Source organism: Ranitomeya variabilis, chromosome 1, assembly GCF_051348905.1.
Source record: "Ranitomeya variabilis isolate aRanVar5 chromosome 1, aRanVar5.hap1, whole genome shotgun sequence".
Taxonomy (NCBI): domain Eukaryota; kingdom Metazoa; phylum Chordata; class Amphibia; order Anura; family Dendrobatidae; genus Ranitomeya; species Ranitomeya variabilis.
In genome coordinates this window covers 912,498,734-912,517,581 of record NC_135232.1, presented here as the reverse complement: position 1 = coordinate 912,517,581, position 18,848 = coordinate 912,498,734, and the positions used below count along the sequence as shown (strand labels likewise).

At 47.5% G+C, this 18,848-nt stretch overlaps 54 pseudogenes; all 54 read left to right on the top strand.

Moving 5' to 3' along the window:
- Positions 1-67: 67 nt before the first annotated feature.
- LOC143796461 (U2 spliceosomal RNA) lies at positions 68-241 on the top strand (annotated as a pseudogene).
- Positions 242-417: 176 nt separating this feature from the next.
- Positions 418-591, top strand: LOC143796155 (U2 spliceosomal RNA; annotated as a pseudogene).
- A 176-nt stretch (positions 592-767) lies between these two features.
- On the top strand, positions 768-919 carry LOC143797205 (U2 spliceosomal RNA; annotated as a pseudogene).
- A 198-nt stretch (positions 920-1,117) lies between these two features.
- LOC143796815 (U2 spliceosomal RNA) lies at positions 1,118-1,268 on the top strand (annotated as a pseudogene).
- A 198-nt stretch (positions 1,269-1,466) lies between these two features.
- LOC143794083 (U2 spliceosomal RNA) lies at positions 1,467-1,640 on the top strand (annotated as a pseudogene).
- Positions 1,641-1,816: 176 nt separating this feature from the next.
- LOC143795433 (U2 spliceosomal RNA) lies at positions 1,817-1,990 on the top strand (annotated as a pseudogene).
- Positions 1,991-2,166: 176 nt separating this feature from the next.
- Positions 2,167-2,340, top strand: LOC143795432 (U2 spliceosomal RNA; annotated as a pseudogene).
- A 176-nt stretch (positions 2,341-2,516) lies between these two features.
- Positions 2,517-2,690, top strand: LOC143796460 (U2 spliceosomal RNA; annotated as a pseudogene).
- Positions 2,691-2,866: 176 nt separating this feature from the next.
- LOC143795536 (U2 spliceosomal RNA) lies at positions 2,867-3,040 on the top strand (annotated as a pseudogene).
- Positions 3,041-3,216: 176 nt separating this feature from the next.
- Positions 3,217-3,390, top strand: LOC143794082 (U2 spliceosomal RNA; annotated as a pseudogene).
- A 176-nt stretch (positions 3,391-3,566) lies between these two features.
- LOC143795431 (U2 spliceosomal RNA) lies at positions 3,567-3,740 on the top strand (annotated as a pseudogene).
- Positions 3,741-3,916: 176 nt separating this feature from the next.
- On the top strand, positions 3,917-4,090 carry LOC143795430 (U2 spliceosomal RNA; annotated as a pseudogene).
- Positions 4,091-4,266: 176 nt separating this feature from the next.
- On the top strand, positions 4,267-4,440 carry LOC143794580 (U2 spliceosomal RNA; annotated as a pseudogene).
- Positions 4,441-4,616: 176 nt separating this feature from the next.
- Positions 4,617-4,790, top strand: LOC143796459 (U2 spliceosomal RNA; annotated as a pseudogene).
- Positions 4,791-4,966: 176 nt separating this feature from the next.
- LOC143796153 (U2 spliceosomal RNA) lies at positions 4,967-5,140 on the top strand (annotated as a pseudogene).
- Positions 5,141-5,316: 176 nt separating this feature from the next.
- Positions 5,317-5,468, top strand: LOC143797204 (U2 spliceosomal RNA; annotated as a pseudogene).
- A 198-nt stretch (positions 5,469-5,666) lies between these two features.
- Positions 5,667-5,817, top strand: LOC143796814 (U2 spliceosomal RNA; annotated as a pseudogene).
- Positions 5,818-6,015: 198 nt separating this feature from the next.
- On the top strand, positions 6,016-6,189 carry LOC143794081 (U2 spliceosomal RNA; annotated as a pseudogene).
- A 176-nt stretch (positions 6,190-6,365) lies between these two features.
- Positions 6,366-6,539, top strand: LOC143795429 (U2 spliceosomal RNA; annotated as a pseudogene).
- A 176-nt stretch (positions 6,540-6,715) lies between these two features.
- LOC143795428 (U2 spliceosomal RNA) lies at positions 6,716-6,889 on the top strand (annotated as a pseudogene).
- Positions 6,890-7,065: 176 nt separating this feature from the next.
- On the top strand, positions 7,066-7,239 carry LOC143795427 (U2 spliceosomal RNA; annotated as a pseudogene).
- Positions 7,240-7,415: 176 nt separating this feature from the next.
- LOC143796458 (U2 spliceosomal RNA) lies at positions 7,416-7,589 on the top strand (annotated as a pseudogene).
- Positions 7,590-7,765: 176 nt separating this feature from the next.
- Positions 7,766-7,939, top strand: LOC143794514 (U2 spliceosomal RNA; annotated as a pseudogene).
- Positions 7,940-8,115: 176 nt separating this feature from the next.
- Positions 8,116-8,267, top strand: LOC143796914 (U2 spliceosomal RNA; annotated as a pseudogene).
- A 198-nt stretch (positions 8,268-8,465) lies between these two features.
- On the top strand, positions 8,466-8,616 carry LOC143796813 (U2 spliceosomal RNA; annotated as a pseudogene).
- A 198-nt stretch (positions 8,617-8,814) lies between these two features.
- On the top strand, positions 8,815-8,988 carry LOC143794080 (U2 spliceosomal RNA; annotated as a pseudogene).
- A 176-nt stretch (positions 8,989-9,164) lies between these two features.
- LOC143795425 (U2 spliceosomal RNA) lies at positions 9,165-9,338 on the top strand (annotated as a pseudogene).
- Positions 9,339-9,514: 176 nt separating this feature from the next.
- On the top strand, positions 9,515-9,688 carry LOC143795424 (U2 spliceosomal RNA; annotated as a pseudogene).
- Positions 9,689-9,864: 176 nt separating this feature from the next.
- On the top strand, positions 9,865-10,038 carry LOC143797128 (U2 spliceosomal RNA; annotated as a pseudogene).
- Positions 10,039-10,214: 176 nt separating this feature from the next.
- On the top strand, positions 10,215-10,388 carry LOC143795422 (U2 spliceosomal RNA; annotated as a pseudogene).
- A 176-nt stretch (positions 10,389-10,564) lies between these two features.
- Positions 10,565-10,738, top strand: LOC143795657 (U2 spliceosomal RNA; annotated as a pseudogene).
- Positions 10,739-10,914: 176 nt separating this feature from the next.
- LOC143797126 (U2 spliceosomal RNA) lies at positions 10,915-11,088 on the top strand (annotated as a pseudogene).
- A 176-nt stretch (positions 11,089-11,264) lies between these two features.
- LOC143797079 (U2 spliceosomal RNA) lies at positions 11,265-11,437 on the top strand (annotated as a pseudogene).
- Positions 11,438-11,613: 176 nt separating this feature from the next.
- Positions 11,614-11,787, top strand: LOC143796457 (U2 spliceosomal RNA; annotated as a pseudogene).
- Positions 11,788-11,963: 176 nt separating this feature from the next.
- On the top strand, positions 11,964-12,137 carry LOC143796563 (U2 spliceosomal RNA; annotated as a pseudogene).
- Positions 12,138-12,313: 176 nt separating this feature from the next.
- LOC143796152 (U2 spliceosomal RNA) lies at positions 12,314-12,487 on the top strand (annotated as a pseudogene).
- Positions 12,488-12,663: 176 nt separating this feature from the next.
- Positions 12,664-12,837, top strand: LOC143797282 (U2 spliceosomal RNA; annotated as a pseudogene).
- A 176-nt stretch (positions 12,838-13,013) lies between these two features.
- On the top strand, positions 13,014-13,187 carry LOC143797261 (U2 spliceosomal RNA; annotated as a pseudogene).
- A 176-nt stretch (positions 13,188-13,363) lies between these two features.
- Positions 13,364-13,537, top strand: LOC143796456 (U2 spliceosomal RNA; annotated as a pseudogene).
- A 176-nt stretch (positions 13,538-13,713) lies between these two features.
- On the top strand, positions 13,714-13,887 carry LOC143795421 (U2 spliceosomal RNA; annotated as a pseudogene).
- A 176-nt stretch (positions 13,888-14,063) lies between these two features.
- On the top strand, positions 14,064-14,215 carry LOC143794324 (U2 spliceosomal RNA; annotated as a pseudogene).
- A 198-nt stretch (positions 14,216-14,413) lies between these two features.
- On the top strand, positions 14,414-14,587 carry LOC143797298 (U2 spliceosomal RNA; annotated as a pseudogene).
- Positions 14,588-14,763: 176 nt separating this feature from the next.
- LOC143796151 (U2 spliceosomal RNA) lies at positions 14,764-14,937 on the top strand (annotated as a pseudogene).
- Positions 14,938-15,113: 176 nt separating this feature from the next.
- On the top strand, positions 15,114-15,287 carry LOC143796864 (U2 spliceosomal RNA; annotated as a pseudogene).
- Positions 15,288-15,463: 176 nt separating this feature from the next.
- Positions 15,464-15,637, top strand: LOC143797259 (U2 spliceosomal RNA; annotated as a pseudogene).
- A 176-nt stretch (positions 15,638-15,813) lies between these two features.
- On the top strand, positions 15,814-15,987 carry LOC143796455 (U2 spliceosomal RNA; annotated as a pseudogene).
- A 176-nt stretch (positions 15,988-16,163) lies between these two features.
- LOC143795420 (U2 spliceosomal RNA) lies at positions 16,164-16,337 on the top strand (annotated as a pseudogene).
- Positions 16,338-16,513: 176 nt separating this feature from the next.
- On the top strand, positions 16,514-16,665 carry LOC143794323 (U2 spliceosomal RNA; annotated as a pseudogene).
- A 198-nt stretch (positions 16,666-16,863) lies between these two features.
- Positions 16,864-17,037, top strand: LOC143794169 (U2 spliceosomal RNA; annotated as a pseudogene).
- Positions 17,038-17,213: 176 nt separating this feature from the next.
- On the top strand, positions 17,214-17,387 carry LOC143797009 (U2 spliceosomal RNA; annotated as a pseudogene).
- Positions 17,388-17,563: 176 nt separating this feature from the next.
- On the top strand, positions 17,564-17,737 carry LOC143795929 (U2 spliceosomal RNA; annotated as a pseudogene).
- A 176-nt stretch (positions 17,738-17,913) lies between these two features.
- LOC143795705 (U2 spliceosomal RNA) lies at positions 17,914-18,065 on the top strand (annotated as a pseudogene).
- A 198-nt stretch (positions 18,066-18,263) lies between these two features.
- LOC143795419 (U2 spliceosomal RNA) lies at positions 18,264-18,437 on the top strand (annotated as a pseudogene).
- A 176-nt stretch (positions 18,438-18,613) lies between these two features.
- Positions 18,614-18,787, top strand: LOC143797125 (U2 spliceosomal RNA; annotated as a pseudogene).
- Positions 18,788-18,848: the final 61 nt, after the last annotated feature.

Sequence of the window (18,848 nt, the reverse complement as noted above, 5' to 3'; positions counted from 1 at the left end):
CTACGTCTCCACAGTGGGTGTCGGTTGTAGGCCTTGGTGCGGCCCAAGTGGCAAACCATTTCTGATCATCTCTTCTCGGCCAAATGGCTCAAGATCAAGCGTAGTGTCTGTTCTTATTAGTTTAATATCTGATACATCCCCTATTTGGGGACCATATATTAAATGGATTTTTGGAACAGGGAGCTGGAAATGGAGCTTGCTTTGTCACACGGAACCTTCACGGGGATGGAGGGTGTGGTTATGCAGATTCAAAACGCGTTGCGCACAGCTTGAACACATGCACACCGCAGAACTGTCATCGACAGATCATCCAGAGTTTCTGGAAATGTCTTCCCTGCGGCAATCTTTTGCTACGTCTCCACAGTGGGTGTCGGTTGTAGACCTTGGTGCGGCCCAAGTGGCAAACCATTTCTGATCATCTCTTCTCGGCCAAATGGCTCAAGATCAAGCGTAGTGTCTGTTCTTATTAGTTTAATATCTGATACATCCCCTATTTGGGGACCATATATTAAATGGATTTTTGGAACAGGGAGATGGAAATGGAGCTTGCTTTGTCACACGGAACCTTCACGGGGATGGAGGGTGTGGTTATGCAGATTCAAAACGCGTTGCGCACAGCTTGAACACATGCACACCGCAGAACTGTCATCGACAGATCATCCAGAGTTTCTGGAAATGTCTTCCCTGCTACAATCTTTTGCTACGTCTCCACAGTGGGTGTCGGTTGTAGGCCTTGGTGCGGCCCAAGTGGCAAACCATTTCTGATCATCTCTTCTTGGCCACATAGCTCAAGATCAAGCGTAGTGTCTGTTCTTATTAGTTTAATATCTGATACGTCCCCTATTTGGGGACCATATATTAAATGGATTTATGGAACAGGGAGCTGGAAATGGAGCTTGCTTTGTCACACGGAACCTTCACGGGGATGGAAGGTGTGGTTATGCAGATTCAAAACGCGTTGCGCACAGCTTGAACACATGCACACCGCAGAACTGTCATCGACAGAGCATCCAGAGTTTCTGGAAATGTCTTCCCTGCGGCAATCTTTTGCTACATCTCCACAGTGGGTGTCGGTTGTAGGCCTTGGTGCGGCCCAAGTGGCAAACCATTTCTGATCATCTCTTCTCGGCCAAATGGCTCAAGATCAAGCGTAGTGTCTGTTCTTATTAGTTTAATATCTGATACGTCCCCTATTTGGGGACCATATATTAAATGGATTTTGGAACAGGGAGCTGGAAATGGAGCTTGCTTTGTCACACGGAACCTTCACGGGGATGGAGGGTGTGGTTATGCAGATTCAAAACGCGTTGCGCACAGCTTGAACACATGCACACCACAGAACAGTCATCGACAGAGCATCCAGAGTTTCTGGAAATGTCTTCCATGCGGCAATCTTTTGCTATGTCTCCACAGTGGGTGTCGGTTGTAGGCCTTGGTGCGGCCCAAGTGGCAAACCATTTCTGATCATCTCTTCTCGGCCAATTGGCTCAAGATCAAGCGTAGTGTCTGTTCTTATTAGTTTAATATCTGATACGTCCCCTATTTGGGGACCATATATTAAATGGATTTTTGGAACAGGGAGCTGGAAATGGAGCTTGCTTTGTCGCACGGAACCTTCACGGGGATGGAGGGTGTGGTTATGCAGATTCAAAACGCGTTGCGCACAGCTTGAACTCATGCACACCGCAGAACTGTCATCGACAGAGCATCCAGAGTTTCTGGAAATGTCTTCCATGCGGCAATCTTTTGTTACGTCTCCACAGTGGGTGTCGGTTGTAGGCCTTGGTGCGGCCCAAGTTGCAAACCATTTCTGATCATCTCTTCTCGGCCAAATGGCTCAAGATCAAGCGTAGTGTCTGTTCTTATTAGTTTAATATCTGATACGTCCCCTATTTGGGGACCATATATTAAATGGATTTTTGGAACAGGGAGCTGGAAATGGAGCTTGCTTTGTCACACGGAACCTTCACGGGGATGGAGGGTGTGGTTATGCAGATTCAAAACGCGTTGCGCACAGCTTGAACACATGCACACCGCAGAACTGTCATCGACAGATCATCCAGAGTTTCTGGAAATGTCTTCCCTGCGGCAATCTTTTGCTACTTCTCCACAGTGGGTGTCGGTTGTAGGCCTTGGTGCGGCCCAAGTGGCAAACCATTTCTGATCATCTCTTCTCGGCCAAATGGCTCAAGATCAAGCGTAGTGTCTGTTCTTATTAGTTTAATATCTGATACGTCCCCTATTTGGGGACCATATATTAAATGGATTTTTGGAACAGGGAGCTGGAAATGGAGCTTGCTTTGTCACACGGAACCTTCACGGGGATGGAGGGTGTGGTTATGCAGATTCAAAACGCGTTGCGCACAGCTTGAACACATGCACACCGCAGAACTGTCATCGACAGATCATCCAGAGTTTCTGGAAATGTCTTCCCTGCGGCAATCTTTTGCTACATCTCCACAGTGGGTGTCGGTTGTAGGCCTTGGTGCGGCCCAAGTGGAAAACCATTTCTGATCATCTCTTCTCGGCCAAATGGCTCAAGATCAAGCGTAGTGTCTGTTCTTATTAGTTTAATATCTGATACATCCCCTATTTGGGGACCATATATTAAATGGATTTTTGGAACAGGGAGCTGGAAATGGAGCTTGCTTTGTCACACGGAACCTTCACGGGGATGGAGGGTGTGGTTATGCAGATTCAAAACGCGTTGCGCACAGCTTGAACACATGCACACCGCAGAACTGTCATCGACAGATCATCCAGAGTTTCTGGAAATATCTTCCCTGCGGCAATCTTTTGCTACGTCTCCACAGTGGGTGTCGGTTGTAGGCCTTGGTGCGGCCCAAGTGGCAAACCATTTCTGATCATCTCTTCTCGGCCAAATGGCTCAAGATCAAGCGTAGTGTCTGTTCTTATTAGTTTAATATCTGATACGTCCCCTATTTGGGGACCATATATTAAATGGATTTTTGGAACAGGGAGCTGGAAATGGAGCTTGCTTTGTCACACGGAACCTTCACGGGGATGGAGGGTGTGGTTAGGCAGATTCAAAACGCGTTGCGCACAGCTTGAACACATGCACACCACAGAACAGTCATCGACAGAGCATCCAGAGTTTCTGGAAATGTCTTCCATGCGGCAATCTTTTGCTATGTCTCCACAGTGGGTGTCGGTTGTAGGCCTTGGTGCGGCCCAAGTGGCAAACCATTTCTGATCATCTCTTCTCGGCCAATTGGCTCAAGATCAAGCGTAGTGTCTGTTCTTATTAGTTTAATATCTGATACGTCCCCTATTTGGGGACCATATATTAAATGGATTTTTGGAACAGGGAGCTGGAAATGGAGCTTGCTTTGTCGCACGGAACCTTCACGGGGATGGAGGGTGTGGTTATGCAGATTCAAAACGCGTTGCGCACAGCTTGAACTCATGCACACCGCAGAACTGTCATCGACAGAGCATCCAGAGTTTCTGGAAATGTCTTCCATGCGGCAATCTTTTGTTACGTCTCCACAGTGGGTGTCGGTTGTAGGCCTTGGTGCGGCCCAAGTTGCAAACCATTTCTGATCATCTCTTCTCGGCCAAATGGCTCAAGATCAAGCGTAGTGTCTGTTCTTATTAGTTTAATATCTGATACGTCCCCTATTTGGGGACCATATATTAAATGGATTTTTGGAACAGGGAGCTGGAAATGGAGCTTGCTTTGTCACACGGAACCTTCACGGGGATGGAGGGTGTGGTTATGCAGATTCAAAACGCGTTGCGCACAGCTTGAACACATGCACACCGCAGAACTGTCATCGACAGATCATCCAGAGTTTCTGGAAATGTCTTCCCTGCGGCAATCTTTTGCTACTTCTCCACAGTGGGTGTCGGTTGTAGGCCTTGGTGCGGCCCAAGTGGCAAACCATTTCTGATCATCTCTTCTCGGCCAAATGGCTCAAGATCAAGCGTAGTGTCTGTTCTTATTAGTTTAATATCTGATACGTCCCCTATTTGGGGACCATATATTAAATGGATTTTTGGAACAGGGAGCTGGAAATGGAGCTTGCTTTGTCACACGGAACCTTCACGGGGATGGAGGGTGTGGTTATGCAGATTCAAAACGCGTCGCGCACAGCTTGAACACATGCACACCGCAGAACTGTCACCGATAGAGCATCCAGAGTTTCTGGAAATGTCTTCCATGCGGCAATCTTTTGTTACGTCTCCACAGTGGGTGTCGGTTGTAGGCCTTGGTGCGGCCCAAGTGGCAATCCATTTCTGATCATCTCTTCTCGGCCAAATGGCTCAAGATCAAGCGTAGTGTCTGTTCTTATTAGTTTAATATCTGATACGTCCCCTATTTGGGGACCATATATTAAATGGATTTTTGGAACAGGGAGATGGAAATGGAGCTTGCTTTGTCACACGGAACCTTCACGGGGATGGAGGGTGTGGTTATGCAGATTCAAAACGCGTTGCGCACAGCTTGAACACATGCACACCGCAGAACTGTCATCGACAGATCATCCAGAGTTTCTGGAAATATCTTCCCTGCGGCAATCTTTTGCTACGTCTCCACAGTGGGTGTCGGTTGTAGGCCTTGGTGCGGCCCAAGTGGCAAACCATTTCTGATCATCTCTTCTCGGCCAAATGGCTCAAGATCAAGCGTAGTGTCTGTTCTTATTAGTTTAATATCTGATACATCCCCTATTTGGGGACCATATATTAAATGGATTTTTGGAACAGGGAGCTGGAAATGGAGCTTGCTTTGTCACACGGAACCTTCACGGGGATGGAGGGTGTGGTTATGCAGATTCAAAACGCGTTGCGCACAGCTTGAACACATGCACACCGCAGAACTGTCATCGACAGATCATCCAGAGTTTCTGGAAATGTCTTCCCTGCGGCAATCTTTTGCTACGTCTCCACAGTGGGTGTCGGTTGTAGACCTTGGTGCGGCCCAAGTGGCAAACCATTTCTGATCATCTCTTCTCGGCCAAATGGCTCAAGATCAAGCGTAGTGTCTGTTCTTATTAGTTTAATATCTGATACATCCCCTATTTGGGGACCATATATTAAATGGATTTTTGGAACAGGGAGATGGAAATGGAGCTTGCTTTGTCACACGGAACCTTCACGGGGATGGAGGGTGTGGTTATGCAGATTCAAAACGCGTTGCGCACAGCTTGAACACATGCACACCGCAGAACTGTCATCGACAGATCATCCAGAGTTTCTGGAAATGTCTTCCCTGCTACAATCTTTTGCTACGTCTCCACAGTGGGTGTCGGTTGTAGGCCTTGGTGCGGCCCAAGTGGCAAACCATTTCTGATCATCTCTTCTTGGCCACATAGCTCAAGATCAAGCGTAGTGTCTGTTCTTATTAGTTTAATATCTGATACGTCCCCTATTTGGGGACCATATATTAAATGGATTTATGGAACAGGGAGCTGGAAATGGAGCTTGCTTTGTCACACGGAACCTTCACGGGGATGGAAGGTGTGGTTATGCAGATTCAAAACGCGTTGCGCACAGCTTGAACACATGCACACCGCAGAACTGTCATCGACAGAGCATCCAGAGTTTCTGGAAATGTCTTCCCTGCGGCAATCTTTTGCTACATCTCCACAGTGGGTGTCGGTTGTAGGCCTTGGTGCGGCCCAAGTGGCAAACCATTTCTGATCATCTCTTCTCGGCCAAATGGCTCAAGATCAAGCGTAGTGTCTGTTCTTATTAGTTTAATATCTGATACGTCCCCTATTTGGGGACCATATATTAAATGGATTTTGGAACAGGGAGCTGGAAATGGAGCTTGCTTTGTCACACGGAACCTTCACGGGGATGGAGGGTGTGGTTATGCAGATTCAAAACGCGTTGCGCACAGCTTGAACACATGCACACCACAGAACAGTCATCGACAGAGCATCCAGAGTTTCTGGAAATGTCTTCCATGCGGCAATCTTTTGCTATGTCTCCACAGTGGGTGTCGGTTGTAGGCCTTGGTGCGGCCCAAGTGGCAAACCATTTCTGATCATCTCTTCTCGGCCAATTGGCTCAAGATCAAGCGTAGTGTCTGTTCTTATTAGTTTAATATCTGATACGTCCCCTATTTGGGGACCATATATTAAATGGATTTTTGGAACAGGGAGCTGGAAATGGAGCTTGCTTTGTCGCACGGAACCTTCACGGGGATGGAGGGTGTGGTTATGCAGATTCAAAACGCGTTGCGCACAGCTTGAACTCATGCACACCGCAGAACTGTCATCGACAGAGCATCCAGAGTTTCTGGAAATGTCTTCCATGCGGCAATCTTTTGTTACGTCTCCACAGTGGGTGTCGGTTGTAGGCCTTGGTGCGGCCCAAGTTGCAAACCATTTCTGATCATCTCTTCTCGGCCAAATGGCTCAAGATCAAGCGTAGTGTCTGTTCTTATTAGTTTAATATCTGATACGTCCCCTATTTGGGGACCATATATTAAATGGATTTTTGGAACAGGGAGCTGGAAATGGAGCTTGCTTTGTCACACGGAACCTTCACGGGGATGGAGGGTGTGGTTATGCAGATTCAAAACGCGTTGCGCACAGCTTGAACACATGCACACCGCAGAACTGTCATCGACAGATCATCCAGAGTTTCTGGAAATGTCTTCCCTGCGGCAATCTTTTGCTACTTCTCCACAGTGGGTGTCGGTTGTAGGCCTTGGTGCGGCCCAAGTGGCAAACCATTTCTGATCATCTCTTCTCGGCCAAATGGCTCAAGATCAAGCGTAGTGTCTGTTCTTATTAGTTTAATATCTGATACGTCCCCTATTTGGGGACCATATATTAAATGGATTTTTGGAACAGGGAGCTGGAAATGGAGCTTGCTTTGTCACACGGAACCTTCACGGGGATGGAGGGTGTGGTTATGCAGATTCAAAACGCGTCGCGCACAGCTTGAACACATGCACACCGCAGAACTGTCACCGATAGAGCATCCAGAGTTTCTGGAAATGTCTTCCATGCGGCAATCTTTTGTTACGTCTTCACAGTGGGTGTCGGTTGTAGGCCTTGGTGCGGCCCAAGTGGCAATCCATTTCTGATCATCTCTTCTCGGCCAAATGGCTCAAGATCAAGCGTAGTGTCTGTTCTTATTAGTTTAATATCTGATACGTCCCCTATTTGGGGACCATATATTAAATGGATTTTTGGAACAGGGAGCTGGAAATGGAGCTTGCTTTGTCACACGGAACCTTCACGGGGATGGAGGGTGTGGTTATGCAGATTCAAAACGCGTTGCGCACAGCTTGAACACATGCACACCGCAGAACTGTCATCGACAGATCATCCAGAGTTTCTGGAAATATCTTCCCTGCGGCAATCTTTTGCTACGTCTCCACAGTGGGTGTCGGTTGTAGGCCTTGGTGCGGCCCAAGTGGCAAACCATTTCTGATCATCTCTTCTCGGCCAAATGGCTCAAGATCAAGCGTAGTGTCTGTTCTTATTAGTTTAATATCTGATACATCCCCTATTTGGGGACCATATATTAAATGGATTTTTGGAACAGGGAGCTGGAAATGGAGCTTGCTTTGTCACACGGAACCTTCACGGGGATGGAGGGTGTGGTTATGCAGATTCAAAACGCGTTGCGCACAGCTTGAACACATGCACACCGCAGAACTGTCATCGACAGATCATCCAGAGTTTCTGGAAATGTCTTCCCTGCGGCAATCTTTTGCTACGTCTCCACAGTGGGTGTCGGTTGTAGACCTTGGTGCGGCCCAAGTGGCAAACCATTTCTGATCATCTCTTCTCGGCCAAATGGCTCAAGATCAAGCGTAGTGTCTGTTCTTATTAGTTTAATATCTGATACATCCCCTATTTGGGGACCATATATTAAATGGATTTTTGGAACAGGGAGATGGAAATGGAGCTTGCTTTGTCACTCGGAACCTTCACGGGGATGGAGGGTGTGGTTATGCAGATTCAAAACGCGTTGCGCACAGCTTGAACACATGCACACCGCAGAACTGTCATCGACAGATCATCCAGAGTTTCTGGAAATGTCTTCCCTGCGGCAATCTTTTGCTACGTCTCCACAGTGGGTGTCGGTTGTAGGCCTTGGTGCGGCCCAAGTGGCAAACCATTTCTGATCATCTCTTCTTGGCCACATAGCTCAAGATCAAGCGTAGTGTCTGTTCTTATTAGTTTAATATCTGATACGTCCCCTATTTGGGGACCATATATTAAATGGATTTTTGGAACAGGGAGCTGGAAATGGAGCTTGCTTTGTCACACGGAACCTTCACGGGGATGGAAGGTGTGGTTATGCAGATTCAAAACGCGTTGCGCACAGCTTGAACACATGCACACCGCAGAACTGTCATCGACAGAGCATCCAGAGTTTCTGGAAATGTCTTCCCTGCGGCAATCTTTTGCTACATCTCCACAGTGGGTGTCGGTTGTAGGCCTTGGTGCGGCCCAAGTGGCAAACCATTTCTGATCATCTCTTCTCGGCCAAATGGCTCAAGATCAAGCGTAGTGTCTGTTCTTATTAGTTTAATATCTGATACGTCCCCTATTTGGGGACCATATATTAAATGGATTTTGGAACAGGGAGCTGGAAATGGAGCTTGCTTTGTCACACGGAACCTTCACGGGGATGGAGGGTGTGGTTATGCAGATTCAAAACGCGTTGCGCACAGCTTGAACACATGCACACCACAGAACAGTCATCGACAGAGCATCCAGAGTTTCTGGAAATGTCTTCCATGCGGCAATCTTTTGCTATGTCTCCACAGTGGGTGTCGGTTGTAGGCCTTGGTGCGGCCCAAGTGGCAAACCATTTCTGATCATCTCTTCTCGGCCAATTGGCTCAAGATCAAGCGTAGTGTCTGTTCTTATTAGTTTAATATCTGATACGTCCCCTATTTGGGGACCATATATTAAATGGATTTTTGGAACAGGGAGCTGGAAATGGAGCTTGCTTTGTCGCACGGAACCTTCACGGGGATGGAGGGTGTGGTTATGCAGATTCAAAACGCGTTGCGCACAGCTTGAACTCATGCACACCGCAGAACTGTCATCGACAGAGCATCCAGAGTTTCTGGGAATGTCTTCCATGCGGCAATCTTTTGTTACGTCTCCACAGTGGGTGTCGGTTGTAGGCCTTGGTGCGGCCCAAGTTGCAAACCATTTCTTATCATCTCTTCTCGGCCAAATGGCTCAAGATCAAGCGTAGTGTCTGTTCTTATTAGTTTAATATCTGATACGTCCCCTATTTGGGGACCATATATTAAATGGATTTTTGGAACAGGGAGCTGGAAATGGAGCTTGCTTTGTCACACGGAACCTTCACGGGGATGGAGGGTGTGGTTATGCAGATTCAAAACGCGTTGCGCACAGCTTGAACACATGCACACCGCAGAACTGTCATCGACAGATCATCCAGAGTTTCTGGAAATGTCTTCCCTGCGGCAATCTTTTGCTACTTCTCCACAGTGGGTGTCGGTTGTAGGCCTTGGTGCGGCCCAAGTGGCAAACCATTTCTGATCATCTCTTCTCGGCCAAATGGCTCAAGATCAAGCGTAGTGTCTGTTCTTATTAGTTTAATATCTGATACGTCCCCTATTTGGGGACCATATATTAAATGGATTTTTGGAACAGGGAGCTGGAAATGGAGCTTGCTTTGTCACACGGAACCTTCACGGGGATGGAGGGTGTGGTTATGCAGATTCAAAACGCGTCGCGCACAGCTTGAACACATGCACACCGCAGAACTGTCACCGATAGAGCATCCAGAGTTTCTGGAAAAGTCTTCCCTGCGGCAATCTTTTGCTACATCTCCACAGTGGGTGTCGGTTGTAGGCCTTGGTGCGGCCCAAGTGGCAAACCATTTCTGATCATCTCTTATCGGCCAAATGGCTCAAGATCAAGCGTAGTGTCTGTTCTTATTAGTTTAATATCTGATACGTCCCCTATTTGGGGACCATATATTAAATGGATTTTTGGAACAGGGAGCTGGAAATGGAGCTTGCTTTGTCACACGGAACCTTCACGGGGATGGAGGGTGTGGTTATGCAGATTCAAAACGCGTTGCGCACAGCTTGAACACATGCACACCACAGAACAGTCATCGACAGAGCATCCAGAGTTTCTGGAAATGTCTTCCATGCGGCAATCTTTTGTTACGTCTCCACAGTGGGTGTCGGTTGTAGGCCTTGGTGCGGCCCAAGTGGCAAACCATTTCTGATCATCTCTTCTCGGCCAAATGGCTCAAGATCAAGCGTAGTGTCTGTTCTTATTAGTTTAATATCTGATACGTCCCCTATTTGGGGACCATATATTAAATGGATTTTTGGAACAGGGAGCTGGAAATGGAGCTTGCTTTGTCACACGGAACCTTCACGGGGATGGAGGGTGTGGTTATGCAGATTCAAAACGCGTTGCGCACAGCTTGAACACATGCACACCGCAGAACTGTCATCGACAGATCATCCAGAGTTTCTGGAAATGTCTTCCCTGCGGCAATCTTTTGCTACTTCTCCACAGTGGGTGTCGGTTGTAGGCCTTGGTGCGGCCCAAGTGGCAAACCATTTCTGATCATCTCTTCTCGGCCAAATGGCTCAAGATCAAGCGTAGTGTCTGTTCTTATTAGTTTAATATCTGATACGTCCCCTATTTGGGGACCATATTTTAAATGGATTTTTGGAACAGGGAGCTGGAAATGGAGCTTGCTTTGTCACACGGAACCTTCACGGGGATGGAGGGTGTGGTTATGCAGATTCAAAACGCGTTGCGCACAGCTTGAACACATGCACACCGCAGAACTGTCACCGATAGAGCATCCAGAGTTTCTGGAAAAGTCTTCCCTGCGGCAATCTTTTGCTACATCTCCACAGTGGGTGTCGATTGTAGGCCTTGGTGCGGCAAAAGTGGCAAACCATTTCTGATCATCTCTTATCGGCCAAATGGCTCAAGATCAAGCGTAGTGTCTGTTCTTATTAGTTTAATATCTGATACGTCCCCTATTTGGGGACCATATATTAAATGGATTTTTGGAACAGGGAGCTGGAAATGGAGCTTGCTTTGTCACACGGAACCTTCACGGGGATGGAGGGTGTGGTTATGCAGATTCAAAACGCGTTGCGCACAGCTTGAACACATGCACACCGCAGAACTGTCACCGATAGAGCATCCAGAGTTTCTGGAAAAGTCTTCCCTGCGGCAATCTTTTGCTACATCTCCACAGTGGGTGTCGATTGTAGGCCTTGGTGCGGCCCAAGTGGCAAACCATTTCTGATCATCTCTTATCGGCCAAATGGCTCAAGATCAAGCGTAGTGTCTGTTCTTATTAGTTTAATATCTGATACGTCCCCTATTTGGGGACCATATATTAAATGGATTTTTGGAACAGGGAGCTGGAAATGGAGCTTGCTTTGTCACACGGAACCTTCACGGGATGGAGGGTGTGGTTATGCAGATTCAAAACGCGTTGCGCACAGCTTGAACACATGCACACCGCAGAACTGTCATCGACAGATCATCCAGAGTTTCTGGAAATGTCTTCCCTGCGGCAATCTTTTGCTACATCTCCACAGTGGGTGTCGGTTGTAGGCCTTGGTGCGGCCCAAGTGGCAAACCCTTTCTGATCATCTCTTCTCGGCCAAATGGCTCAAGATCAAGCGTAGTGTCTGTTCTTATTAGTTTAATATCTGATACATCCCCTATTTGGGGACCATATATTAAATGGATTTTTGGAACAGGGAGCTGGAAATGGAGCTTGCTTTGTCACACGGAACCTTCACGGGGATGGAGGGTGTGGTTATGCAGATTCAAAACGCGTTGCGCACAGCTTGAACACATGCACACCGCAGAACTGTCATCGACAGATCATCCAGAATTTCTGGAAATATCTTCCCTGCGGCAATCTTTTGCTACGTCTCCACAGTGGGTGTCGGTTGTAGGCCTTGGTGCGGCCCAAGTGGCAAACCATTTCTGATCATCTCTTCTCGGCCAAATGGCTCAAGATCAAGCGTAGTGTCTGTTCTTATTAGTTTAATATCTGATACATCCCCTATTTGGGGACCATATATTACATGGATTTTTGGAACAGGGAGCTGGAAATGGAGCTTGCTTTGTCACACGGAACCTTCACGGGGATGGAGGGTGTGGTTATGCAGATTCAAAACGCGTTGCGCACAGCTTGAACACATGCACACCGTAGAACTGTCATCGATAGAGCATCCAGAGTTTCTGGAAATGTCTTCCCTGCGGCAATCTTTTGCTACGTCTCCACAGTGGGTGTCGGTTATAGACCTTGGTGCGGCCCAAGTGGCAAACCATTTCTGATCATCTCTTCTCGGCCAAATGGCTCAAGATCAAGCGTAGTGTCTGTTCTTATTAGTTTAATATCTGATACATCCCCTATTTGGGGACCATATATTAAATGGATTTTTGGAACAGGGAGATGGAAATGGAGCTTGCTTTGTCACACGGAACCTTCACGGGGATGGAGGGTGTGGTTATGCAGATTCAAAACGCGTTGCGCACAGCTTGAACACATGCACACCGCAGAACTGTCATCGACAGATCATCCAGAGTTTCTGGAAATGTCTTCCCTGCGGCAATCTTTTGCTACGTCTCCACAGTGGGTGTCGGTTGTAGGCCTTGGTGCGGCCCAAGTGGCAAACCATTTCTGATCATCTCTTCTTGGCCACATAGCTCAAGATCAAGCGTAGTGTCTGTTCTTACTAGTTTAATATCTGATACGTCCCCTATTTGGGGACCATATATTAAATGGATTTTTGGAACAGGGAGCTGGAAATGGAGCTTGCTTTGTCACACGGAACCTTCACGGGGATGGAGGGTGTGGTTATGCAGATTCAAAACGCGTTGCGCACAGCTTGAACACATGCACACCGCAGAACTGTCATCGACAGAGCATCCAGAGTTTCTGGAAATGTCTTCCCTGCGGCAATCTTTTGCTACATCTCCACAGTGGGTGTCGGTTGTAGGCCGTGGTGCGGCCCAAGTGGCAAACCATTTCTGATCATCTCTTCTCGGCCAAATGGCTCAAGATCAAGCGTAGTGTCTGTTCTGATTAGTTTAATATCTGATACATCCCCTATTTGGGGACCATATATTAAATGGATTTTTGGAACAGGGAGCTGGAAATGGAGCTTGCTTTGTCACACGGAACCTTCACGGGGATGGAGGGTGTGGTTATGCAGATTCAAAACGCGTTGCGCACAGCTTGAACACATGCACACCGCAGAACTGTCATCGACAGATCATCCAGAGTTTCTGGAAATGTCTTCCCTGCGGCAATCTTTTGCTACATCTCCACAGTGGGTGTCGGTTGTAGGCCTTGGTGCGGCCCAAGTGGAAAACCATTTCTGATCATCTCTTCTCGGCCAAATGGCTCAAGATCAAGCGTAGTGTCTGTTCTTATTAGTTTAATATCTGATACATCCCCTATTTGGGGACCATATATTAAATGGATTTTTGGAACAGGGAGCTGGAAATGGAGCTTGCTTTGTCACACGGAACCTTCACGGGGATGGAGGGTGTGGTTATGCAGATTCAAAACGCGTTGCGCACAGCTTGAACACATGCACACCGCAGAACTGTCATCGACAGATCATCCAGAGTTTCTGTAAATATCTTCCCTGCGGCAATCTTTTGCTACGTCTCCACAGTGGGTGTCGGTTGTAGGCCTTGGTGCGGCCCAAGTGGCAAACCATTTCTGATCATCTCTTCTCGGCCAAATGGCTCAAGATCAAGCGTAGTGTCTGTTCTTATTAGTTTAATATCTGATACGTCCCCTATTTGGGGACCATATATTAAATGGATTTTTGGAACAGGGAGCTGGAAATGGAGCTTGCTTTGTCACACGGAACCTTCACGGGGATGGAGGGTGTGGTTATGCAGATTCAAAACGCGTTGCGCACAGCTTGAACACATGCACACCACAGAACAGTCATCGACAGAGCATCCAGAGTTTCTGGAAATGTCTTCCATGCGGCAATCTTTTGCTATGTCTCCACAGTGGGTGTCGGTTGTAGGCCTCTGTGCGGCCCAAGTGGCAAACCATTTCTGATCATCTCTTCTCGGCCAATTGGCTCAAGATCAAGCGTAGTGTCTGTTCTTATTAGTTTAATATCTGATACGTCCCCTATTTGGGGACCATATATTAAATGGATTTTTGGAACAGGGAGCTGGAAATGGAGCTTGCTTTGTCACACGGAACCTTCACGGGGATGGAAGGTGTGGTTATGCAGATTCAAAACGCGTTGCGCACAGCTTGAACACATGCACACCGCAGAACTGTCATCGACAGAGCATCCAGAGTTTCTGGAAATGTCTTCCCTGCGGCAATCTTTTGCTAGGTCTCCACAGTGGGTGTCGGTTGTAGGCCTTGGTGCGGCCCAAGTGGCAAACCATTTCTGATCATCTCTTATCGGCCAAATGGCTCAAGATCAAGCGTAGTGTCTGTTCTTATTAGTTTAATATCTGATACATCCCCTATTTGGGGACCATATATTAAATGGATTTTTGGAACAGGGAGCTGGAAATGGAGCTTGCTTTGTCACACGGAACCTTCACGGGGATGGAGGGTGTGGTTATGCAGATTCAAAACGCGTTGCGCACAGCTTGAACACATGCACACCGCAGAACTGTCATCGATAGAGCATCCAGAGTTTCTGGAAATGTCTTCCCTGCGGCAATCTTTTGCTACGTCTCCACAGTGGGTGTCGGTTATAGACCTTGGTGCGGCCCAAGTGGCAAACCATTTCTGATCATCTCTTCTCGGCCAAATGGCTCAAGATCAAGCGTAGTGTCTGTTCTTATTAGTTTAATATCTGATACATCCCCTATTTGGGGACCATATATTAAATGGATTTTTGGAACAGGGAGATGGAAATGGAGCTTGCTTTGTCACACGGAACCTTCACGGGGATGGAGGGTGTGGTTATGCAGATTCAAAACGCGTTGCGCACAGCTTGAACACATGCACACCGCAGAACTGTCATCGACAGATCATCCAGAGTTTCTGGAAATGTCTTCCCTGCGGCAATCTTTTGCTACGTCTCCACAGTGGGTGTCGGTTGTAGGCCTTGGTGCGGCCCAAGTGGCAAACCATTTCTGATCATCTCTTCTTGGCCACATAGCTCAAGATCAAGCGTAGTGTCTGTTCTTATTAGTTTAATATCTGATACGTCCCCTATTTGGGGACCATATATTAAATGGATTTTTGGAACAGGGAGCTGGAAATGGAGCTTGCTTTGTCACACGGAACCTTCACGGGGATGGAGGGTGTGGTTATGCAGATTCAAAACGCGTTGCGCACAGCTTGAACACATGCACACCGCAGAACTGTCATCGACAGAGCATCCAGAGTTTCTGGAAATGTCTTCCCTGCGGCAATCTTTTGCTACATCTCCACAGTGGGTGTCGGTTGTAGGCCTTGGTGCGGCCCAAGTGGCAAACCATTTCTGATCATCTCTTCTCGGCCAAATGGCTCAAGATCAAGCGTAGTGTCTGTTCTGATTAGTTTAATATCTGATACATCCCCTATTTGGGGACCATATATTAAATGGATTTTTGGAACAGGGAGCTGGAAATGGAGCTTGCTTTGTCACACGGAACCTTCACGGGGATGGAGGGTGTGGTTATGCAGATTCAAAACGCGTTGCGCACAGCTTGAACACATGCACACCGCAGAACTGTCATCGACAGATCATCCAGAGTTTCTGGAAATGTCTTCCCTGCGGCAATCTTTTGCTACATCTCCACAGTGGGTGTCGGTTGTAGGCCTTGGTGCGGCCCAAGTGGAAAACCATTTCTGATCATCTCTTCTCGGCCAAATGGCTCAAGATCAAGCGTAGTGTCTGTTCTTATTAGTTTAATATCTGATACATCCCCTATTTGGGGACCATATATTAAATGGATTTTTGGAACAGGGAGCTGGAAATGGAGCTTGCTTTGTCACACGGAACCTTCACGGGGATGGAGGGTGTGGTTATGCAGATTCAAAACGCGTTGCGCACAGCTTGAACACATGCACACCGCAGAACTGTCATCGACAGATCATCCAGAGTTTCTGGAAATATCTTCCCTGCGGCAATCTTTTGCTACGTCTCCACAGTGGGTGTCGGTTGTAGGCCTTGGTGCGGCCCAAGTGGCAAACCATTTCTGATCATCTCTTCTCGGCCAAATGGCTCAAGATCAAGCGTAGTGTCTGTTCTTATTAGTTTAATATCTGATACGTCCCCTATTTGGGGACCATATATTAAATGGATTTTTGGAACAGGGAGCTGGAAATGGAGCTTGCTTTGTCACACGGAACCTTCACGGGGATGGAGGGTGTGGTTATGCAGATTCAAAACGCGTTGCGCACAGCTTGAACACATGCACACCACAGAACAGTCATCGACAGAGCATCCAGAGTTTCTGGAAATGTCTTCCATGCGGCAATCTTTTGCTATGTCTCCACAGTGGGTGTCGGTTGTAGGCCTTGGTGCGGCCCAAGTGGCAAACCATTTCTGATCATCTCTTCTCGGCCAATTGGCTCAAGATCAAGCGTAGTGTCTGTTCTTATTAGTTTAATATCTGATACGTCCCCTATTTGGGGACCATATATTAAATGGATTTTTGGAACAGGGAGCTGGAAATGGAGCTTGCTTTGTCACACGGAACCTTCACGGGGATGGAAGGTGTGGTTATGCAGATTCAAAACGCGTTGCGCACAGCTTGAACACATGCACACCGCAGAACTGTCATCGACAGAGCATCCAGAGTTTCTGGAAATGTCTTCCCTGCGGCAATCTTTTGCTACGTCTCCACAGTGGGTGTCGGTTGTAGGCCTTGGTGCGGCCCAAGTGGCAAACCATTTCTGATCATCTCTTCTCGGCCAAATGGCTCAAGATCAAGTGTAGTGTCTGTTCTTATTAGTTTAATATCTGATACGTCCCCTATTTGGGGACCATATATTAAATGGATTTTTGGAACAGGGAGCTGGAAATGGAGCTTGCTTTGTCACACGGAACCTTCACGGGGATGGAGGGTGTGGTTATGCAGATTCAAAACGCGTTGCGCACAGCTTGAACACATGCACACCGCAGAACTGTCATCGACAGAGCATCCAGAGTTTCTGGAAATGTCTTCCCTGCGGCAATCTTTTGCTAGGTCTCCACAGTGGGTGTCGGTTGTAGGCCTTGGTGCGGCCCAAGTGGCAAACCATTTCTGATCATCTCTTATCGGCCAAATGGCTCAAGATCAAGCGTAGTGTCTGTTCTTATTAGTTTAATATCTGATACGTCCCCTATTTGGGGACCATATATTAAATGGATTTTTGGAACAGGGAGCTGGAAATGGAGCTTGCTTTGTCACACGGAACCTTCATGGGGATGGAGGGTGTGGTTATGCAGATTCAAAACGCGTTGCGCACAGCTTGAACACATGCACACCGCAGAACTGTCATCGACAGAGCATCTAGAATTTCTGGAAATGTCTTCCATGCGGCAATCTTTTGCTACGTCTCCACAGTGGGTGTCGGTTGTAGGCCTTGGTGCGGCCCAAGTGGCAAACCATTTCTGATCATCTCTTCTCGGCCAAATGGCTCAAGATCAAGCATAGTGTCTGTTCTTATTAGTTTAATATCTGATACGTCCCCTATTTGGGGACCATATATTAAATGGATTTTTGGAACAGGGAGCTGGAAATGGAGCTTGCTTTGTCGCACGGAACCTTCACGGGGATGGAGGGTGTGATTATGCAGATTCAAAACGCGTTGCGCACAGCTTTAACTCATGCACACCGCAGAACTGTCATCGACAGAGCATCCAGAGTTTCTAGAAATGTATTCCATGCGGCAATCTTTTGCTACGTCTCCACAGTGGGTGTCAGTTGTAGGCCTTGGTGCGGCCCAAGTGGCAAACCATTTCTGATCATCTTTTCTCGGCCAAATGGCTCAAGATCAAGCGTAGTGTCTGTTCTTATTAGTTTAATATCTGATACGTCCCCTATTTGGGGACCATATATTAAATGGATTTTTGGAACAGGAGGCTGGAAATGGAGCTTGCTTTGTCACACGGAACCTTCACGGGGATGGAGGGTGTGGTTAGGCAGATTCAAAACGCGTTGCGCACAGCTTGAACACATGCACACCGCAGAACTGTCATCAACAGAGCATCCAGAGTTTCTGGAAATGTCTTCCCTGTGGCAATCTTTTGCTACGTCTCCACAGTGGGTGTCGGTTGTAGGCCTTGGTGCGGCCCAAGTGGCAAACCATTTCTGATAATCTCTTCTCGGCCAAATGGCTCAAGATCAAGCGTAGTGTCTGTTCTTATTAGTTTAATATCTGATACGTCCCCTATTTGGGGACCATATATTAAATGGATTTTTGGAACAGGGAGCTGGAAATGGAGCTTGCTTTGTCACACGGAACCTTCACGGGGATGGAGGGTGTGGTTATGCAGATTCAAAACGCGTTGCGCACAGCTTGAACACATGCACACCGCAGAACTGTCATCGATAGAGCATCCAGAGTTTCTGGAAAAGTCTTCCCTGCGGCAATCTTTTGCTACATCTCCACAGTGGGTGTCGGTTGTAGGCCTTGGTGCGGCCCAAGTGGCAAACCATTTCTGATCATCTCTTATCGGCCAAATGGCTCAAGATCAAGCGTAGTGTCTGTTCTTATTAGTTTAATATCTGATACGTCCCCTATTTGGGGACCATATATTAAATGGATTTTTGGAACAGGGAGCTGGAAATGGAGCTTGCTTTGTCACACGGAACCTTCACGGGGATGGAGGGTGTGGTTATGCAGATTCAAAACGCGTTGCGCACAGCTTGAACACATGCACACCACAGAACAGTCATCGA